Here is a 16,144-nt window from a genome sequence, read left to right as displayed (position 1 = left end):
GTAAACACTACAAAAAATGTTGTCCAATGTTGATCAATGTTTTTCCAATGAAAATTATGGACATTAATATGGGTACATGTGCCTAACAAATGTATGTTGGAAGGCACCACAGTTTCAAAGTATTGTGTACATTTTGTTGGGGAGGCCATCAGGCAACATGGAAGAACACTGAATATGCAATACCAATTGGAAGAGTTTTTATGAGTGAATTCAAAACTTAGTAATATATCAAGAACTGATCTGTGTGAAGGTCTCGCTATTTTCCTTCTTCATCCCCTGAGAAAATGACGACCCTTGTTAGTGGCCACAATGCTACCGTAGACAGTAAAGTACATGTTAAAAGTGTCAAGTGTCTCACAGCTATAGGGAAAAGCAACAAAGGGCAGAACAAACCTAGTTGTCAATATTGATACCAAAACCACCCCGAAATCAATGGTGAAAAATAGCTACAAAATGTCTTCCAGAGAGGGAGGAAGAGCCATATGTTTGACCATTTTGGTACTTCTCTCAAACAGCCACCTGCTGTAGAAAGTGCCCTGAATTGCCCGCTGAACATTCTGCGGAGTGGCCTCCAATGTAAAGACGCCAAATCGCTCAAGGTGGAGCCCCGGTAAGCCTCCCACAGCATGCTAGGCATGATTATCAAAGAAACACTGACCTCTCCCTGAAATCAAGGGCAGGGGATTACACCACTGTTGAATATGTGTCTCCTGCTGATTTTTAACACTGTAATGCATTTCATAAAATGCTAGTAGTAATGAGGGATACCTTCTGCCATCATGTAGAAACTGAGAGTTGTCCCACCCCCTGGAAGTGACTTTATTTCTGTTACCGGGACCTAAGGGGCCTATTGGGGGCCATCACCTAGCAGTCACGTCACATGCTGGGGATCACGTGTCTGTGTTTGGTCATGTGTGTTGTGACATCACCCTGGTCATGTGCTAGTCATGTGCTCATGGTTCTACCAAGTGTTTAGGATGCTGTCATAACAGATACAACCCCATTGCCCTGTGTCTAGGGCTTTGCCACAGGCAAAATTGCAAGCCTATCTGGGGTGCACAATATGTGAGTTTCTAACAAGGTAAGCCAGGGGATGCTTTGACAGCTGTAGTCATGAAATCTTGATGAGATAACTGGAGGGCTCCCCCAATGAGGGGCTCAGGCAAATACACAGACAGAACCCGCCCAGGGCCCCACTGTCTTCCTGAGCCTACCTGTCTTATCTTGACCAGTGCATATTCAACTTGAAAATGTCTTTTGTTAGAAATATCTAGACAAATTCATAATTGAATCAATACTGCTATGAAATGGAACCCATACACAGATGGTTGGTACTCCTCGACTCCCCAAAGTGGACCCAGGCATAATTAGCAAGCTCTACTAATTATAAAATGCCATCCCAAGGCGGCACACACATAATCAGAAGCAGCAGGGAAACGATGGACTGCAGTGCCCCAAGCAAGATGGAGCAAAGCTTTGAGCTGAATTGCAGGGAGCAAAAATCTGTGTTTTACAAAAATTCACAAATAAAATCCATTGTTTAAGCCACATGCTTTGAGTGTGTTTTCAAAAGTCATGAGCAACAGGACCTGGAGTCAGGAGGTATATAAAGAAAAAACAGGGGGCATATTTATACTCTGTTTGCGCCGGAATTGCGTAGTTTTTTTTTACGCAATTCCGACGCAAAACTAACTCCATATTTATACTTTAGCGTTAGACGCGTCTAGCGCCAAAGTCCATGGAGTTTGCGTCATTTTTTAGCGTGGACACCTACTTTGCGTTAATGATATGCAAGGTAGGCGTTCCCGTCTAAAAAATTGACTCCGAGGCATGTGCGCCGTATTTACACTCCCGGGCAAAATTCACGCCCGGGAGTGGGCGGGTCAAAAGAAATGACGTACGGGCGCTTTTGTGCTGTTTTTTAGCGCCTGCTCAGGGCAGGCGTTAAGGGACCTGTGGGCTCGGAAGGAGCCCAGAGGTGCCCTCCCATGCCCCCAGGGACCCCCCTGTCACCCTTGCCCACCCCAGGAGGACGCCTAATGATGGAGGGACCCATCCCAGGGACATTAAGGTAAGTTCAGGTAAGTGTTTTTTTTTTTTTTTTTGTGGCATAGGGGGGCCTGATTTGTGCCCCCCTACATGCCACTATGCCCAATGACCATGCCCAGGGAACAGAAGTCCCCTGGGCATGGCCATTGGGCAAGGGGGAATGACTCCTGTCTTTGCTAAGACAGGAGTCATTTCTATGGGGGTTGGGAGTCGAAAAAAATGGCGCAAATCGGGTTGAGGCGAAAAATTTGCCTCAGCCTGACTTGCCCCATTTTTTGGCGCCCAAGCTCCATATCCCCCTACGCCGGCGCTGCCTGGTGTACGTCGTTTTTTTCACGCACACCAGGCAGCGCCGGCGGCTAACGCCGGCTAACGTCATTGAATAAATACGGCGCCCGCATGGCGCTTCAGAAAGGCGTTAGCCGGCGCTAATTTTTTTGACGCAAAACTGCGTTAGCGCAGTTTTGCGTCAAAAAGTATAAATATGGCCCTATGTGTTTAGTCCAAGAGTTGATTGGGAGATATTTCTAATATGCTTTGAGCAGTTCTGTGGCAGGCTTATGTAAAAGTATAAAATTTTGACAAGGCAGCCCTTGATGACTCAAGGACCTCTTTTGTGGTTGAGGGCACGGTAGATGAACCATGTCTTTTGTTTCATTGTGATGTATCTGCTTAAAAGACTGCAGGCCCTGTGGAAATAAAATCAATTTTTTAAACAATGGTTTGCAAGGGGTTAAAGGTCAACAGCAAGCTTTGAACCTAATGGCAATGCAGGTTGTGAGAGGCCACTACCTGAGGCATTGGCTGTGAAGAAGGCCTCAGCGTGGCGCTGCACAGGATAGGTCTCTATAGTCACATTTGAGCTAGTTCCAATGGTTGGAGCCGTGGTGATTGAGAAACAACAGCCTGTGTGTATCATCCCCAAACAGATGCAAATGTAAGGATTTTAAAAATGAAAGGGCTGGTGTTATTTTATTTCTGCACAGAAGACTCTAACTCTTGAATATTTACTTGTAAATCTTTAATGTTCTGTATAATAGCACAAATTGCTCGGAGATAAAATGTGTGTTGATTTTCTAATATGATTTGAGCAATTCTGTGACAGGCTTATGTAAAAGTATAACATTTTGACACGGCAACCCCTGAGGGCACAGTAGCTGAACAATATCATCTGTTTCATTGTGTTGTATGGCTTATGTGAAAATCTGTGTTTTACAAAAAATATACAAATAAAATCCATTGTTTAAACAATGGGTTTGCAAGGGGTTAAAGTTCAGCAACATGCTTTGAATGTGTTTTCAAAAGCCCTGAGCAACAGGACCTGTGGGCATGAGATGCAGGAAGACAAACTGTATGTGTTTAGTGCAAGCTTTCATTAGAGGTTATTTCTAATATGCTTTGAGCAATTCTGAAATGTTAGAGTTAAGGATATAGCACAGACCCTGTGCTTGGAAGGCAAAAGTGTTTAGCGCCCTTTCAAAGCCCATGCCTTAATCAACCCTTTGTGCTACAAAGTTCATTAAGAACGCCAGTTCCACCAACTTCACAGGATTTATTATATTGTGAAACAGCACAAATCTAGAATATTTTTAGGAATGACTCAATCATTTATGATCTGCTGTTTGTTAATGCTGATTTTAAAGCAAATCTGTCTGCTCTACACACAGATTCTTCCAGAAATAACATGGAGCCATGAGTAAATGGTTGAAGTTCAGCAAGATACAGATATTTAGAGTGCTATAGTTCTGCTAACCTTATTGTCTCAATATAGTAGATTTTGTTTATTCTATTCTTATGTTTGTGTTTTTAAAGGTTAAGAGGCAGAAGTGCAGATAGTTATTGAAATGGTAAAACAAATCTTAGGGGCATATTTGCAAGGAACTGGCATCAGCTCTGATGCACCAATTTCCTTGCGTCACCCTGCTCCACCCTAACAACACCACATTAGCGCTGTACTTATAATACACCATACCATCTTACACTTTAGCACAATAGCATCAAACTGTTTGATGCTATTGTGGCACTTTGCTTTACATGCCTAGTGTCATTTTAACGCCTGTCCTGGGCAGCTGTAAATAAAATGATGCTAGAATGGCACAGTGAACTCTTGTAAATGTCACTGCACCATTTTTAGGGTCTCCCTACGGGTGAATGCCTCCCTTGCATACATTATACTGGTGCTGGCATAATGTGGTACAAGGGTTTGCAAAGTGGTGCAATGCTAGCACTGGTTAGTGCTGCTGTTAGTGCTTCTATTTTCAGTGAATATGGTGTGGGCTTGTATAAATGATGTGTCAAGATTACTCCATGATCCCTAGGGGTGGGGACAGTTTTGTACATTCCAAACCCCCCCAAGATTCTATTGTGCTCTCAGTTAGTGTGCTAAAGCGGTGTATTATATTGGAAATGTGACAGTGATTCATTTCTTTTCACAGTTCTCGTGGATGCTCACAATTATGCCAAACCTCAGCAAATCGTAGACCCTTGAGCAAAAGTGTCAGGTGAAGCCTCAAAGAGTCCTGGAAAGGTCATGACATCGTTCAGAAAAAGGAAGTCGTCAGGACCTACAGATGGAAAGGCTATAAAAAAAGGGATTCCACAAAGGGGCAAAGCAGGAGTGTTTTACAAAATTTAGTGCCAAAAGAACCCTGATATATTTTTGTCTCAAGCATCATGTTTGTCCACCATCTAGTAAGGGCTATAAAAAAGCAAAGCAATAGTTAGACAGGTGGTTACAATCAGAAAGTTGTAAAGAGTTGTTTAGACCTTTTTCATTTGCATTTTTTTGTTTCCATCATAGGGCCAACACAAAAGACTGGCACAGGAGTATCTCAAAAGGTTAAGCGTACGTCGGCTCTGTTTAAAGGCTTCACAAATATCTGTCAAAACAAATCAATGGCAGCAATCAGTGAGAGACACCCAGTGCATCATAAACCGTGTGCGGACTCTGCAAATGCAGGCCTTAGAGACACTATTTACTCCAATGCCTACACTGCTTTAGCAGCAAAACCCACAACCAGCACAGTGAACATGCATACAGGAAGTTCAGTTTTGGCTAGGGATGTAGAACTCAAAGAGTGTACACTTTCAGCCGCAGACATACAACAGCCAGGGTCGTGTAAAAACCAGGAGGTAGATCTCACACTAAACAAACCAAAATGTAGTTGTCTTTCCTTAAAGAAGAAACCCACGGTCCCGGAGCTGCTAACCGTCCATTTAGATCTATCCTTAGAAAAAGTTACAGCGCAGCCTGGTCCCAATAACCATCATGCAGGTAAATGTTCAACAACTGTGAGGGTCAATGTTGATGTTCTCTCTAGAGTATTCCCAAAACTGACTATAAATATTTCACTTGACCTTTGTGATGAAGGGCTTGAAAACGACCATTCCGACACAGACCAGCATTCTGCATATATAGGACTTATCAGGGGGCTAACCAGTCAGCCACAACCGCATATAAACATCTCACAAACACTAGTTGATGAAGGGCTTGAGAATGATCATTCCCAAACGGACACACCTTATGTAGGTACAGGGTTTATCAAAAGTCTGACGGGGGCCAGCGAGTTCTGAAACACCAGCCGGAGCCATTCACAGTGTTCCTTCTAATGTAGGCCCGAGGGGCAGAAGCCACCTGTTCCCAGCCACAATGTTTCCTACTCCCTTACCGCGCAGAGCTATTATGACCAACATTTAAAATCACCATAGCCTATGTCACCAGTTACATCTTCAGGCGTGTACAATCCCACCACTCCTGTGTCAAGTGTAAAACCTCCATCACCCTCCTCAACATACCCAAACAGAAGTACAGTATGGATTAGATGTCATAATCGGAGCTTTGAAACAGAGTATAGTGTCCTCAGGAGCAGGTGTCAGATACTCCGCTGGGTGTTCGGATTGGGAATCACTTTTTTTTATCCCAAAATCCAGACCTTGAGAACGGTGTTAGTGGTGGTAGCATGAGAGTGATTGTGAGATTCAAGATAATATACGCCCCACAGCTACTGTCACAGATAATACCCGGAATGTGGGTTTTTAGCCCAAAAAGCTGTACTAGGGTCATAAGTGAAAGACATGCACCAAGTTTTCAGGAAAATCCAATCTGAACTCTAAGGCAGTAAAACTGTGGAAACAGAAACTGAGAACCGACCCTTCAGAGATGTACAGAGGGAGATAATCCAGTGTACAAAGGTGCAGAAGAAAGGTGCTGCGGCGCTCCCTAAAGAGTGGGGGTCCCAGCTTTAGTAATAACTCATTATAAAAATAAGGTATAAGACAACCTTCTTAAAGCATGACAGTTCTTACAAGGCTGCATGGCCAAAAAGAAGTTTGATCAAGCTGACAGGGCCTAAAAGTTCCAAATACCATGACAGTGCATCCTAAAATGGCACAGACTGGAGCCCCAAACACAAATTTAGGGGAGGGTTGCAGGCGCTACAGGTATTTCAAGCATTTAGAGGGTCAATGGTGAGAGACCCAGGTACACCGATCACAAAGATGGTCTTGAGGTAAAGGCTGTAGGGGGGAAATCGGGGAGGACATCTTCAGCAAACAAGGATGTTCAAACCGGCTCCAGGTGACTGCCTAAAAACAAGTGGGGTGGTAAGAAACAAACGTGGGCTAATAGCACTAAGCAACGTAGGCTTTGAATCAGTAAATTGAAGAAAGACAGAATTTGTACTAAAGGAGGCATAAACGTATACTGCCTCAGAATTAGAGTGAGTCCCCCCAAAATGAGTTGCAGCAGAACATATCATCCAAAGCAAACCCTCAATATGAGGATTCAGAGATGGTGTTTTTAGACAGCATCAGATGTTTCCTGTGAAATGTCGAGAGATTTAACATTACAGAGTATAACCCAAGATGTGTTTGATGCTGTGGAATTTTTAGAAAACCTCTCTAAACTTTGACAGAGTAAAGAAGAAATAGCAGCATTTGAGACCTTCAGAATAGTTGCCCTCATTGTTCAGGGTCGTGAGTGGCCATTTCCAGACCTTTAAAGAGTATCTTCTACTATAAAGTCATTGAAAAGAACAGAGGTGGTTGCTCAGCTTTAACACCGGCATGACCAACACATGTCTGGCGGCTAGCATCGCTGGGTTATTAATAGATGGCAGCACTACCAATGCTGTTGTCCTGTTTACGGTGGTTGAAACCCATGCTGCGCTAAAGTACTTTCCGACAGCGGATTGTGGAAGTACTTCACATCCAGAGTGCCTGTTAAAAGTAAGATGGTTTACATTCTCCATTATGAAAATCACTTTTATGGTATCTTGAACATGAAGGGCTTTCTAGGAGTCAAGTATGTGTGCACCCATTGTGATCACATCTGTAACACACAATCAACTCATCAGTGTGAAATGCATTGTAAAATGTGTCAAAGTGATTGCTGCATTGTAGTTGCTGATTGGAAGGTGAGATGTCCTAGATATCATCTATTCTGTCGCCTGCAAAACTACTTTAACATACATACTGGGGTTATTAAGTGCATCTCTAAAACTGACGGTAGGATGGTGGGCATTACATAGCCGACAATTATGAAAGAAAAGGCATCAAATGCCTGCAGTGTATGGTGTCTTTTTCTCCGGGAATAGAACACATGTGTTACATGACTAAAGGCCAGCCACGCATCAATATAGAACACTACATATTGTTCGATTTAGAGTGTACCCAAAAGACCGGAGAGCACCAGCCTAACTATATTTGTTTACGCACCATCTAACATCCGATGAAAACTGGGAGTTTGAAGGCCCTTCTAGAGTGAATGCATTCCTTAGCACATTCATTCAGACAAACTTTCAAGGGTATACCCTGATCGCATGACTCACTTTTTATTTTTCGAAATATGTTTCATGAAAAGATGCCTGTAGAACTCATCATTCAGGGCACCAAACTGATGTTGCTCACGTCTGTACCTTTATATGTAAGGTTCATAGATACTTTGAAATTGAGGGTGTTGAGCACTTGACCAAAAGCCTTTCGTTTTCTAGGTTGTTATGGTTATTTCCCTCACTTTTTTAACACCCATGGATAATCAGAATTATGAGTGCCCATGCCTCCTCCCGACAGCTATGGTGTTGAGTATATGATGCCTGAGGAGAAATAGAGGTTTTTTTCATTGGTACAGTGAAAACTGCAAAAATAAATTACATTTTGAAACCTAGTTGAAAGCTTACTGTCAGGTAGATACAATGACCTTGAAAAAAGATTGCAATCTCTTCAGAGACATTGTTGCAGAGATGACAAAACAAGAAAAGGTTCTGAAACCCAATACAGCCAAGATGAAAAAATCCATTGACTATATTGACCGTTTTCAACACGTCGCGCTGGCTTCTATGTGTATGTCTATCTACAAGCACGTTTTTACAACTTGAAAGCAGAACTTTAGTGCCACCGGACCTCTATAACGGCAAACAGAAGCGTTATTCTACCCCCTCTATTTAGTGGATCATGAACATCTCTGACAAGGAAAACATCTTCATCTAACATGTCTTTCAGGGTGGTGAATACCATGTGGGCCGTTATTTTCTAGATGGGAACGCTGTAATTAAGGACGTGCCAATGGCCCTTGAATACAATGATTGCTTTTACCATGGTTATCCCCACTTCTACAAACCCCATAAGTTTAATAAGCTGTTGGGTACCACATTTAAACACTTGCAGGTGTACTGTGTTAAAGGTGCAATATGTTGAAAACTGTGATTTTGTTCTGAGATCTTTCTGGGCGCATGAGTGGCCAACTATGTTAACATCAGGTGCAGAACTCTGCTCCTTCATTAAGAGCAATGAGGAACCCGAATCTTTGGAGTCCCAAAATACCTTATTTGGGGGTTGTACAAATGCTATACAGTTGTACTGGGTCGTGGGAGAGGGTGAGAAAATACATTACTACGATTTCATGAGTCTGTATCCATTTGTGAACAAAAATAAATTATAACCCCTAGGTCACCCCAGTGTCATATATTGGGATTTTAAAGCCATAGACGAATACCTTGGGTTTGTTAAATGTCAAGTCTACCCACCAAGGAGGTTTTACTTCCCGGTACTACTGTACAGAGTTGATGATAAGCTAATGTTCCCTAGGTGTCGAACATGCACTGAAAGTAAAGAGACTAGCAAAAGCAGACACACTGAGGAGCAAAGGATACTCACCGGCCCCTCTCGTAGTGCTGATGTACAGGTGGAGCTAGAGAAACAATACTGATTTGGTAAAATACATGAAATTTGGCACTTTGAGAGGACTACAACCCAACTCTTTTCTGAATATATTAACTTATTTCTCAGAGACAAGCAGGATTCATTGGGGTTTCCAGAATGGTGCATTAATGAGACCTGGAAGCAAAAATACATTGATGATTACTGCGATCACAAGGGTATATGCTTGAGACCCGGTTTCAACGAAACACCCCGTCACACAACAGTTAGCCAAGCTGTACCTCAATTCCTTATAGGGAAAACTTGCACAGAGTATAAGCTTGTTAAACACAACCATCATCACAGATCCCAATAAACTGTTTAAATATCTTCTGGCACCATGTTACGAGGTGTCCAGACGTGAATTTATCGATGAAGAAACCGCAGCGTTGCTTTGAAAACACACAGAAGAGTACCTCACAAGTTGTTACAATGTAACATCTTCATAGCCTGTTTCACAAATGCTCACGCTCATTTAAAGCTTTACAATGTGATGGATAAACTTCAGGAACAGTGTCTGTATCACAATGCCGACTCTGTTAGGGGATGAAGATCCTCAACTCAGTGATTATTTAGGCAATTTAACCAGCGAGCAAGAAATGGATGAGTACATAGTCCAGTTCACTTCATTTGGCCCCAAGAAATGTTCTTACAGAATTTCTAACAATCCAGTATGTATGAATGTGAAAGGTATGACCTTAAATGTAAACAAGTGTCAAAATCAATTTTGGCAGTCTAGAGGATCTGGTGGACGAATACTCTACCTCGAGCAACCATGAAAATCATACATCAATTGTTGTAAAACAACCTAGAATAGTATGGTTCAAAAACATTGGGAAATTACAACCCAGCCATTGCATAAAACCTTGCGTGTAGCGTTGATATAAGGGTCCTGACTGAAGACTACAAAACCCTACTGTACAGTTATTGAAGGTGCAGTAGAGTCTTGCAACCCCGACTATGGACACTAGGTTGCAGCACCCATTCTCCTGATTTTTAGCAGGGCACTCAAATTGCAGTAAAAGCTGTTTTATATGGAAACTATTAGAAAATGCTCCTAGTGTTTTATCCCAAACCCCTAACAATATTGTTTGGCTTTATTCATGCTGGCAAGATCTTTATACTGAGTTATCACACATATTCCCACATATCACATTTACAGAAGGCATACAAAATAATCTCTACGACCATGCAGGTCTTGTGAACATGGTGATCTTAGATGACCTTCTGAGTGAAGGTGGGGATCACCTTGAGATAGAGAAAGCTTTTACTTAATATTCACACCATCACAATCTAAGCAATCTAAGTATATGTTACATTGTGCAGAACTTGTTTTACAAGGGTGAGAGCAGTTGCAATATAGCTCTCTACGCCTCATTCCTGGTTTATTAAAAAACCTTTAGACAAACAACAGATATCTGTTATAGCTAAACAGGTGTACCCCAGAAACACCCAGTTTTTCTTGGAATCCTTTAGCGATGCTATCAAGAAAACCCACGATTACTTACTGGTAGACTTAAAACCCAGTACTCTAGAAGACTACAGACTGCGTGCTGGTTATTTTCACACCCAATCTCCCTGTTATTTACACACTTAAAATCAAGCCCAAAGCCCATAAAAAGAATGGTTAAAGAGACTCCCATAACATTTACACGCTAGACCTTAAAATACCAGGTATTGACCACGTTGGTGTGTGTATGCCATAATCTAGATCTCCTGAGAATGGTTGTCACAGCTAACCCTCAGCACACAAAGGCTTTCCTGTGTGCGGCTTCAGACGATTTAGTAGCTGCCATATAAGAAATAACTCTAAATACGCTAAAACGTAATGTCCATATATCAGAGCGCCTGTGTTTTGAAGAAGAAGCACCACCTTATCAAGAAGCTCAGTAATAAAAGGTCTTCTTTCATTTCTAAGAAGAAACTAGTAAAGCAGTCAGGAGTATTTTCTTCAATAAAACACATTTTGAACCATGCTGATTTAAAACCTTACAACAAAGCAGATTTTTTCTCCAGTGCTCTTCAAAACTTTTTAAAATATTACAGGGAATTGAATGCTGAAAAAAACAGGTTGACTAAGTATGCTCCTGATTCTGAACAGCCTCCACAACCCCCTTCAGTGCCTCCAGACACACCACCACCATCCTCAGACATCTTGTGTTAAACAACTTAAAAAAACATATCAGTCAAATTTGCAGAGGGGCCTCACAAATGGAAGTAAAATGTCAGCTCCTAAAGACCTGTTCTCATGGTATGAGAGAAGCGAATTCCTTTACAAAGACCTACCAATTGTTGGATCCCACATGCATGACCTAGTCAAAGGTCTTACACTGTTGCTCCTGAAAGTGCCTAGAGGTTGGGAACAGTTTCTGCGAGCCTCTGCGGAAGTCAACATTCCTTCAATGATCGTTAGTAATGCTGAATACAGACAACTGCTTGAAAGTTTGAAAGATCTGAATTACAGCCCCCCACGTACTCCAATACCTGTTGTTTTTAACCCGTACCCTAAAATGTGTAGGCGTGTAGCCCATGACATATCTTTCTCTTGGTATTACAAATAGGGAGCCTTCAGAGAGCCCCCTCCCTGCAGTGAGCTGTCCAGCACACACCTGCTAAATTTCTCCATTTGACAAAGGCATGTCTGTTAGCCCGCTACCTTTCAATTTCAGAATCTTTTCAATCCTGTACACCTTGTGTGCATCGTCTGGTACCTTTTGTAACTAATCGCTGTAAAAGGAACCCAACACTGTTTCACAATTGTAGTTCTTTAATGTGTAAATATATACCTTCTTTAAGCTCCACACTCTCCACTCTAAATATTTTGTCACAAAAACTCTGCTGGTAACCCTTCGTAGATACCCCTTTCAACTTTGAAACTCTAACATGATCACCTTCTTTTAAAAGAGGTTTCTTTACCTTGGCAGCAAAATGGCTCCTGTACACCGTTTTCCACATGGCTAAGGAATTATTAGCCGTCCCCTCTAGGGGAGACATTTTGATGGTTCTGTGATAACTGGCATTATAAGCACCTATTAATGCCTGTAGAACATCCACACATGGGTAAGTGTTTTAGGCCATGAAATATATCTCCACATCTTAGATTTTGAAGTTCTGTTAAAACACCCTATTACAGTAGCTTTTACCTCCGTGTGCATTACAAAATGTTGAAAAGCATGCTGTTCTAATAATTTCGGAAACAACTTGTTTAAAAATTATTTTCCAGGGTCTGTTTACAGTTTTGGAGAGGTTTGCCCTTTCATGAAGATGGCTTTAAATGCTGTGGTGACAATGTTACTAGTTTTATTGCTTAGTGCTTCTGCAAAGGCACACTTGGACAATACATCTATTACCGTTAACATAAATCGAGCTCAGTTATTATGCCCGGTGTTGGAAAATGGGTTATTGGTAAGGGCAGGTAAGTACCTACACTTAGCAATAGGCCACTAACCTTCACTTAGGTCCAGTTAGGTCTCAGTAAATTAAACCCAGCTCAACCCTTGGTAGCGTCGCAACGAGCGACAAGGCTTAACATAGGAGACAAAGCGTAAAGCATTAAAATATCACAAAACAGTAATCAAATAAAACACAGGAAACAGTTTAAAAATCCAAAATCAAGTTATAAAATTAGATTATATTTTTATCTTTAAATTGACACCAAAACAAATAGAATCGGATAAGGGGAACCGGAGATATGAATTTTTAAAGAATTATTGTTTTCTAGCGCCTAGAAACAAAAAGCGCCAATCTGGTCATCTGATCACACCTCGACCGGGGCAAAGTCAAAGTTTAAGGCCAACTAAGATGGAGCCTGGCTCGGCTACAGCTCGCGTGAGGCCCCGGTCAAAAGTTTACCTTCGGACTTAGTCGTTTTTCTGAAGATTTTCTTCAGTGGGACGGACCTACCAGTCCAATCCGACCTCCTGGAACTCTTTTCCGGATACGCATTGTGGGAGCCCTTGGTCGAGATTTTGACCATCGGACTTAGTCGTTTTTTTGAGGTGAAAATCCTTTGACTGGGGCAAACCTGGATCTTGATCCGACATCCTTGGAGCCCTCCTCGGATACGCTAGCTGGGAGGTCCCGGTCAACCTCCTGCGTTCGGACTTAGTCTCTTTTTTGGAGATTTTCTTCACCGGGACGAACCTGCAAGTCAGGCCGGGTCGCGATTGAGGCAAGCCGGCTAGAGTTGCCGCGGCTGGCCGGTCCCTCTATGGAGCTTTTTCAAAACTTCTCCAAACTTCCCCAAACGTCTAGATCTTCTTCCAGATGTTCCTTTAAGGTTCTTTTGGGGTCCACAGCTAACCCCAAGGTTCCAGAAGCTCTGAGATGATCCTTGGGGATGTGGACTACAACTCCCAGAATGCACCTGGTGCAAACTCCTTTTTGGCCACTGGACAGTGGTCAGCTGGTTGGTTTCTTCAGGAGTTGGTGCAGGGGACTCTGCTTAGCAATTTTTCACCTGTAGCAAACAGGGAGTCCCTCCTTGAACCAGTTGAAGCCAGGCAAAGTCCTTCTTGTGGTGAAGCCCAAGTGTGCAGCTGGTGCAGTCCTTCAGAGTGCAGGGTCCAGGTGCAAGCCAGGGGTCCAGCAGGGCAGTCCTTCTTCTCCTGTAGTTCTTCCTTGTTGGAATCTGATGGGGATCTGAGGTGTGGGTGCAGGCCTGCCAGTTTTATCCTTGCTCCTTTGTAAAAAACAGGGGGGTCCTGGTTCTCCAATCAGGGGCAGGGTCCTCACCCCTGTGATGACCACTTCCTGGGAAGTGTGGCAAAAATCAATCCCAGGGAGCAACATTCCTCAAAAATCCATAATTGCTGAAAGTGATTTTTGGAAGTTACATCTGGCTGAGCCCACCCACTGATGTGGCAAAAAATCCTAAACACACCCCTCTCCTGTCCTCTCCTAATCTAATCAAGGTGGCACCTAATTGTCTGGGTTCGCAGGATGTGGGGGTATTGCTGGGTTGCTCCATATGTCCTTCTCTGCCTTTGAAGACCAGTTTGGCAGCCCTCCCCCTTCCTGCCTTACCATCTGCTGAGGGGAGATCTCCTCCGACAGGCACATCTCTTTGTGTGAAGCCAGGCCACTTCACACCTCATCAAGGCTGCCTGGCCAGGCTGCCCGAGGCTGGCCAATCAGAGCACAGCAGCAAAAACACTGCAGGGCTGAAGTTGGCAACTTCTCAGGTAAAGTTTAAAACTCTTTACCTGAACAAGTTATATTAAATCCAACAACTGGAAGTTGTGGGATTTATTATAACAATTAATTTGATACCAAACTCTTGGTATCCATCATTTAAGGGGACTTTAAAAATTCAAATAAAGTCTCCCCATTCTAGCCTATGGAGGCCATTTACTACAATGAGAAAAAAACAAATGTGGCTGTTTTACCTCACCAGGGCTTATAAAACTACTTTTATAAGGTCCCTGCTTATAGTTACATGACACCCAGCCCTAGGGGCACATAGGGCACACCTTAGGGGTGACTTATATGTAAGAATAAGGTAGTTTAAGACTTCGGAACTACTTTTAATTCCAAAGTCGAATTTGCATGTAACTTTAATTTAAAAGCAGCCAGCAAGGCAGGCATGCCTTTAAAATGACACTGGGCACCTCAGCATTGCACCTATGGGTGCACTACCTAATATGCCCTACCATATACTAGGGACTTATAGGTAGGTTGACTTAGCTAATTATAATTAGCCTAATTTGCAAACTGAGTTTACACAGAGCACAGGCCCTGGTTCTGGTTAGCAGTACCCAGGGCACTATCAGAGTCAGGAAAACACCAGCAAAAAGTGAAAAATTGGGGCAAAAAGATAGTGGGCCTCTGCAATCAGCCTTGTTCTCTAACACCCGGCTAGATCTTAAAGACTGATTATGTCTGTCTGCCAGTGATAATCTAGCTGAGCATTAACAATGGTCAGTCTCCTCTTAAAATGCCTCCTGGCTGGCTTGTAGTGTGAAAATGCCTCTTCCTCAAATAACCAGGTCTTCACCTGTGCTCTGTTTACTGTCTCATTTTAAAATAGAGCCCTTCTAAATAGAGCTGATGCACTTTTGAAGCTTCCAACCCCACCTGTATCGATATAAGACTGCCTTAACCCAACCCCCAACATGTTATCAGCCCCTGCATCCCATGAAATGAAAGACAATGGTTTTGTGTAAGGGAGATTTATTAAAAATAAAAAATGTTAGCAACACATAAACAGGATACACTTTAGATTCACATGGTACGCATATTGTTGTTGTTGTTGGACAGCTTACTTACTTTTCACTAGGAATACATAATTTGGCACATTCCTTATACATTACTAGAGGTCTGGCAGATACTTTGTCTCAGTGTCACAACTTTTGATATTTACAGCTATAAACTGAAAGGCTCTAGGCAGGACTTCCTGCTCACCCCTCCTATAACTTTGGACACTCAGGATACTAATGGCATTCAAAAGATTGTATTGTATTGTGTTATTCTGTTGCACAATACAAAACTTTTATTTCTGAAATAATCCTCGGTCAGAAGTTCCAAGGCAAGATGTAAACTAGTATTCGATGATAGTATTGATTCCCTCATTGGGCTTTTGTAAGCGCTCCAGTGTTCTTCCGTTGTAGGGAGACATGCATTTATACACGAGTTGGCTATGCACGTAGGACTGTCACACTGCATCATCGTGGGTGTCTCAGCAAGCTTCGGATAGTGCAGAGTTGCAGGTTGTATTTCAGCTACTCTTTCTTTAAGCAACACATATACCAAACTGGCAATACATGTGTGCATCCTAGAAAGCTTCGGATAGTGCAGAGTTGCAGGTTGTATTTCAGCTATTCTTTCTTTAAGCAACACATATACCAAACTGGCAATACATGTGTGCATCCTAGGTGTAACTCAAAAGCATCTTGCGCACAGT

The sequence above is a fragment of the Pleurodeles waltl genome, chromosome 9 (genome assembly GCF_031143425.1).
Source record: "Pleurodeles waltl isolate 20211129_DDA chromosome 9, aPleWal1.hap1.20221129, whole genome shotgun sequence".
NCBI lineage: Eukaryota > Metazoa > Chordata > Amphibia > Caudata > Salamandridae > Pleurodeles > Pleurodeles waltl.
This window is presented reverse-complemented; position numbering follows the sequence as displayed.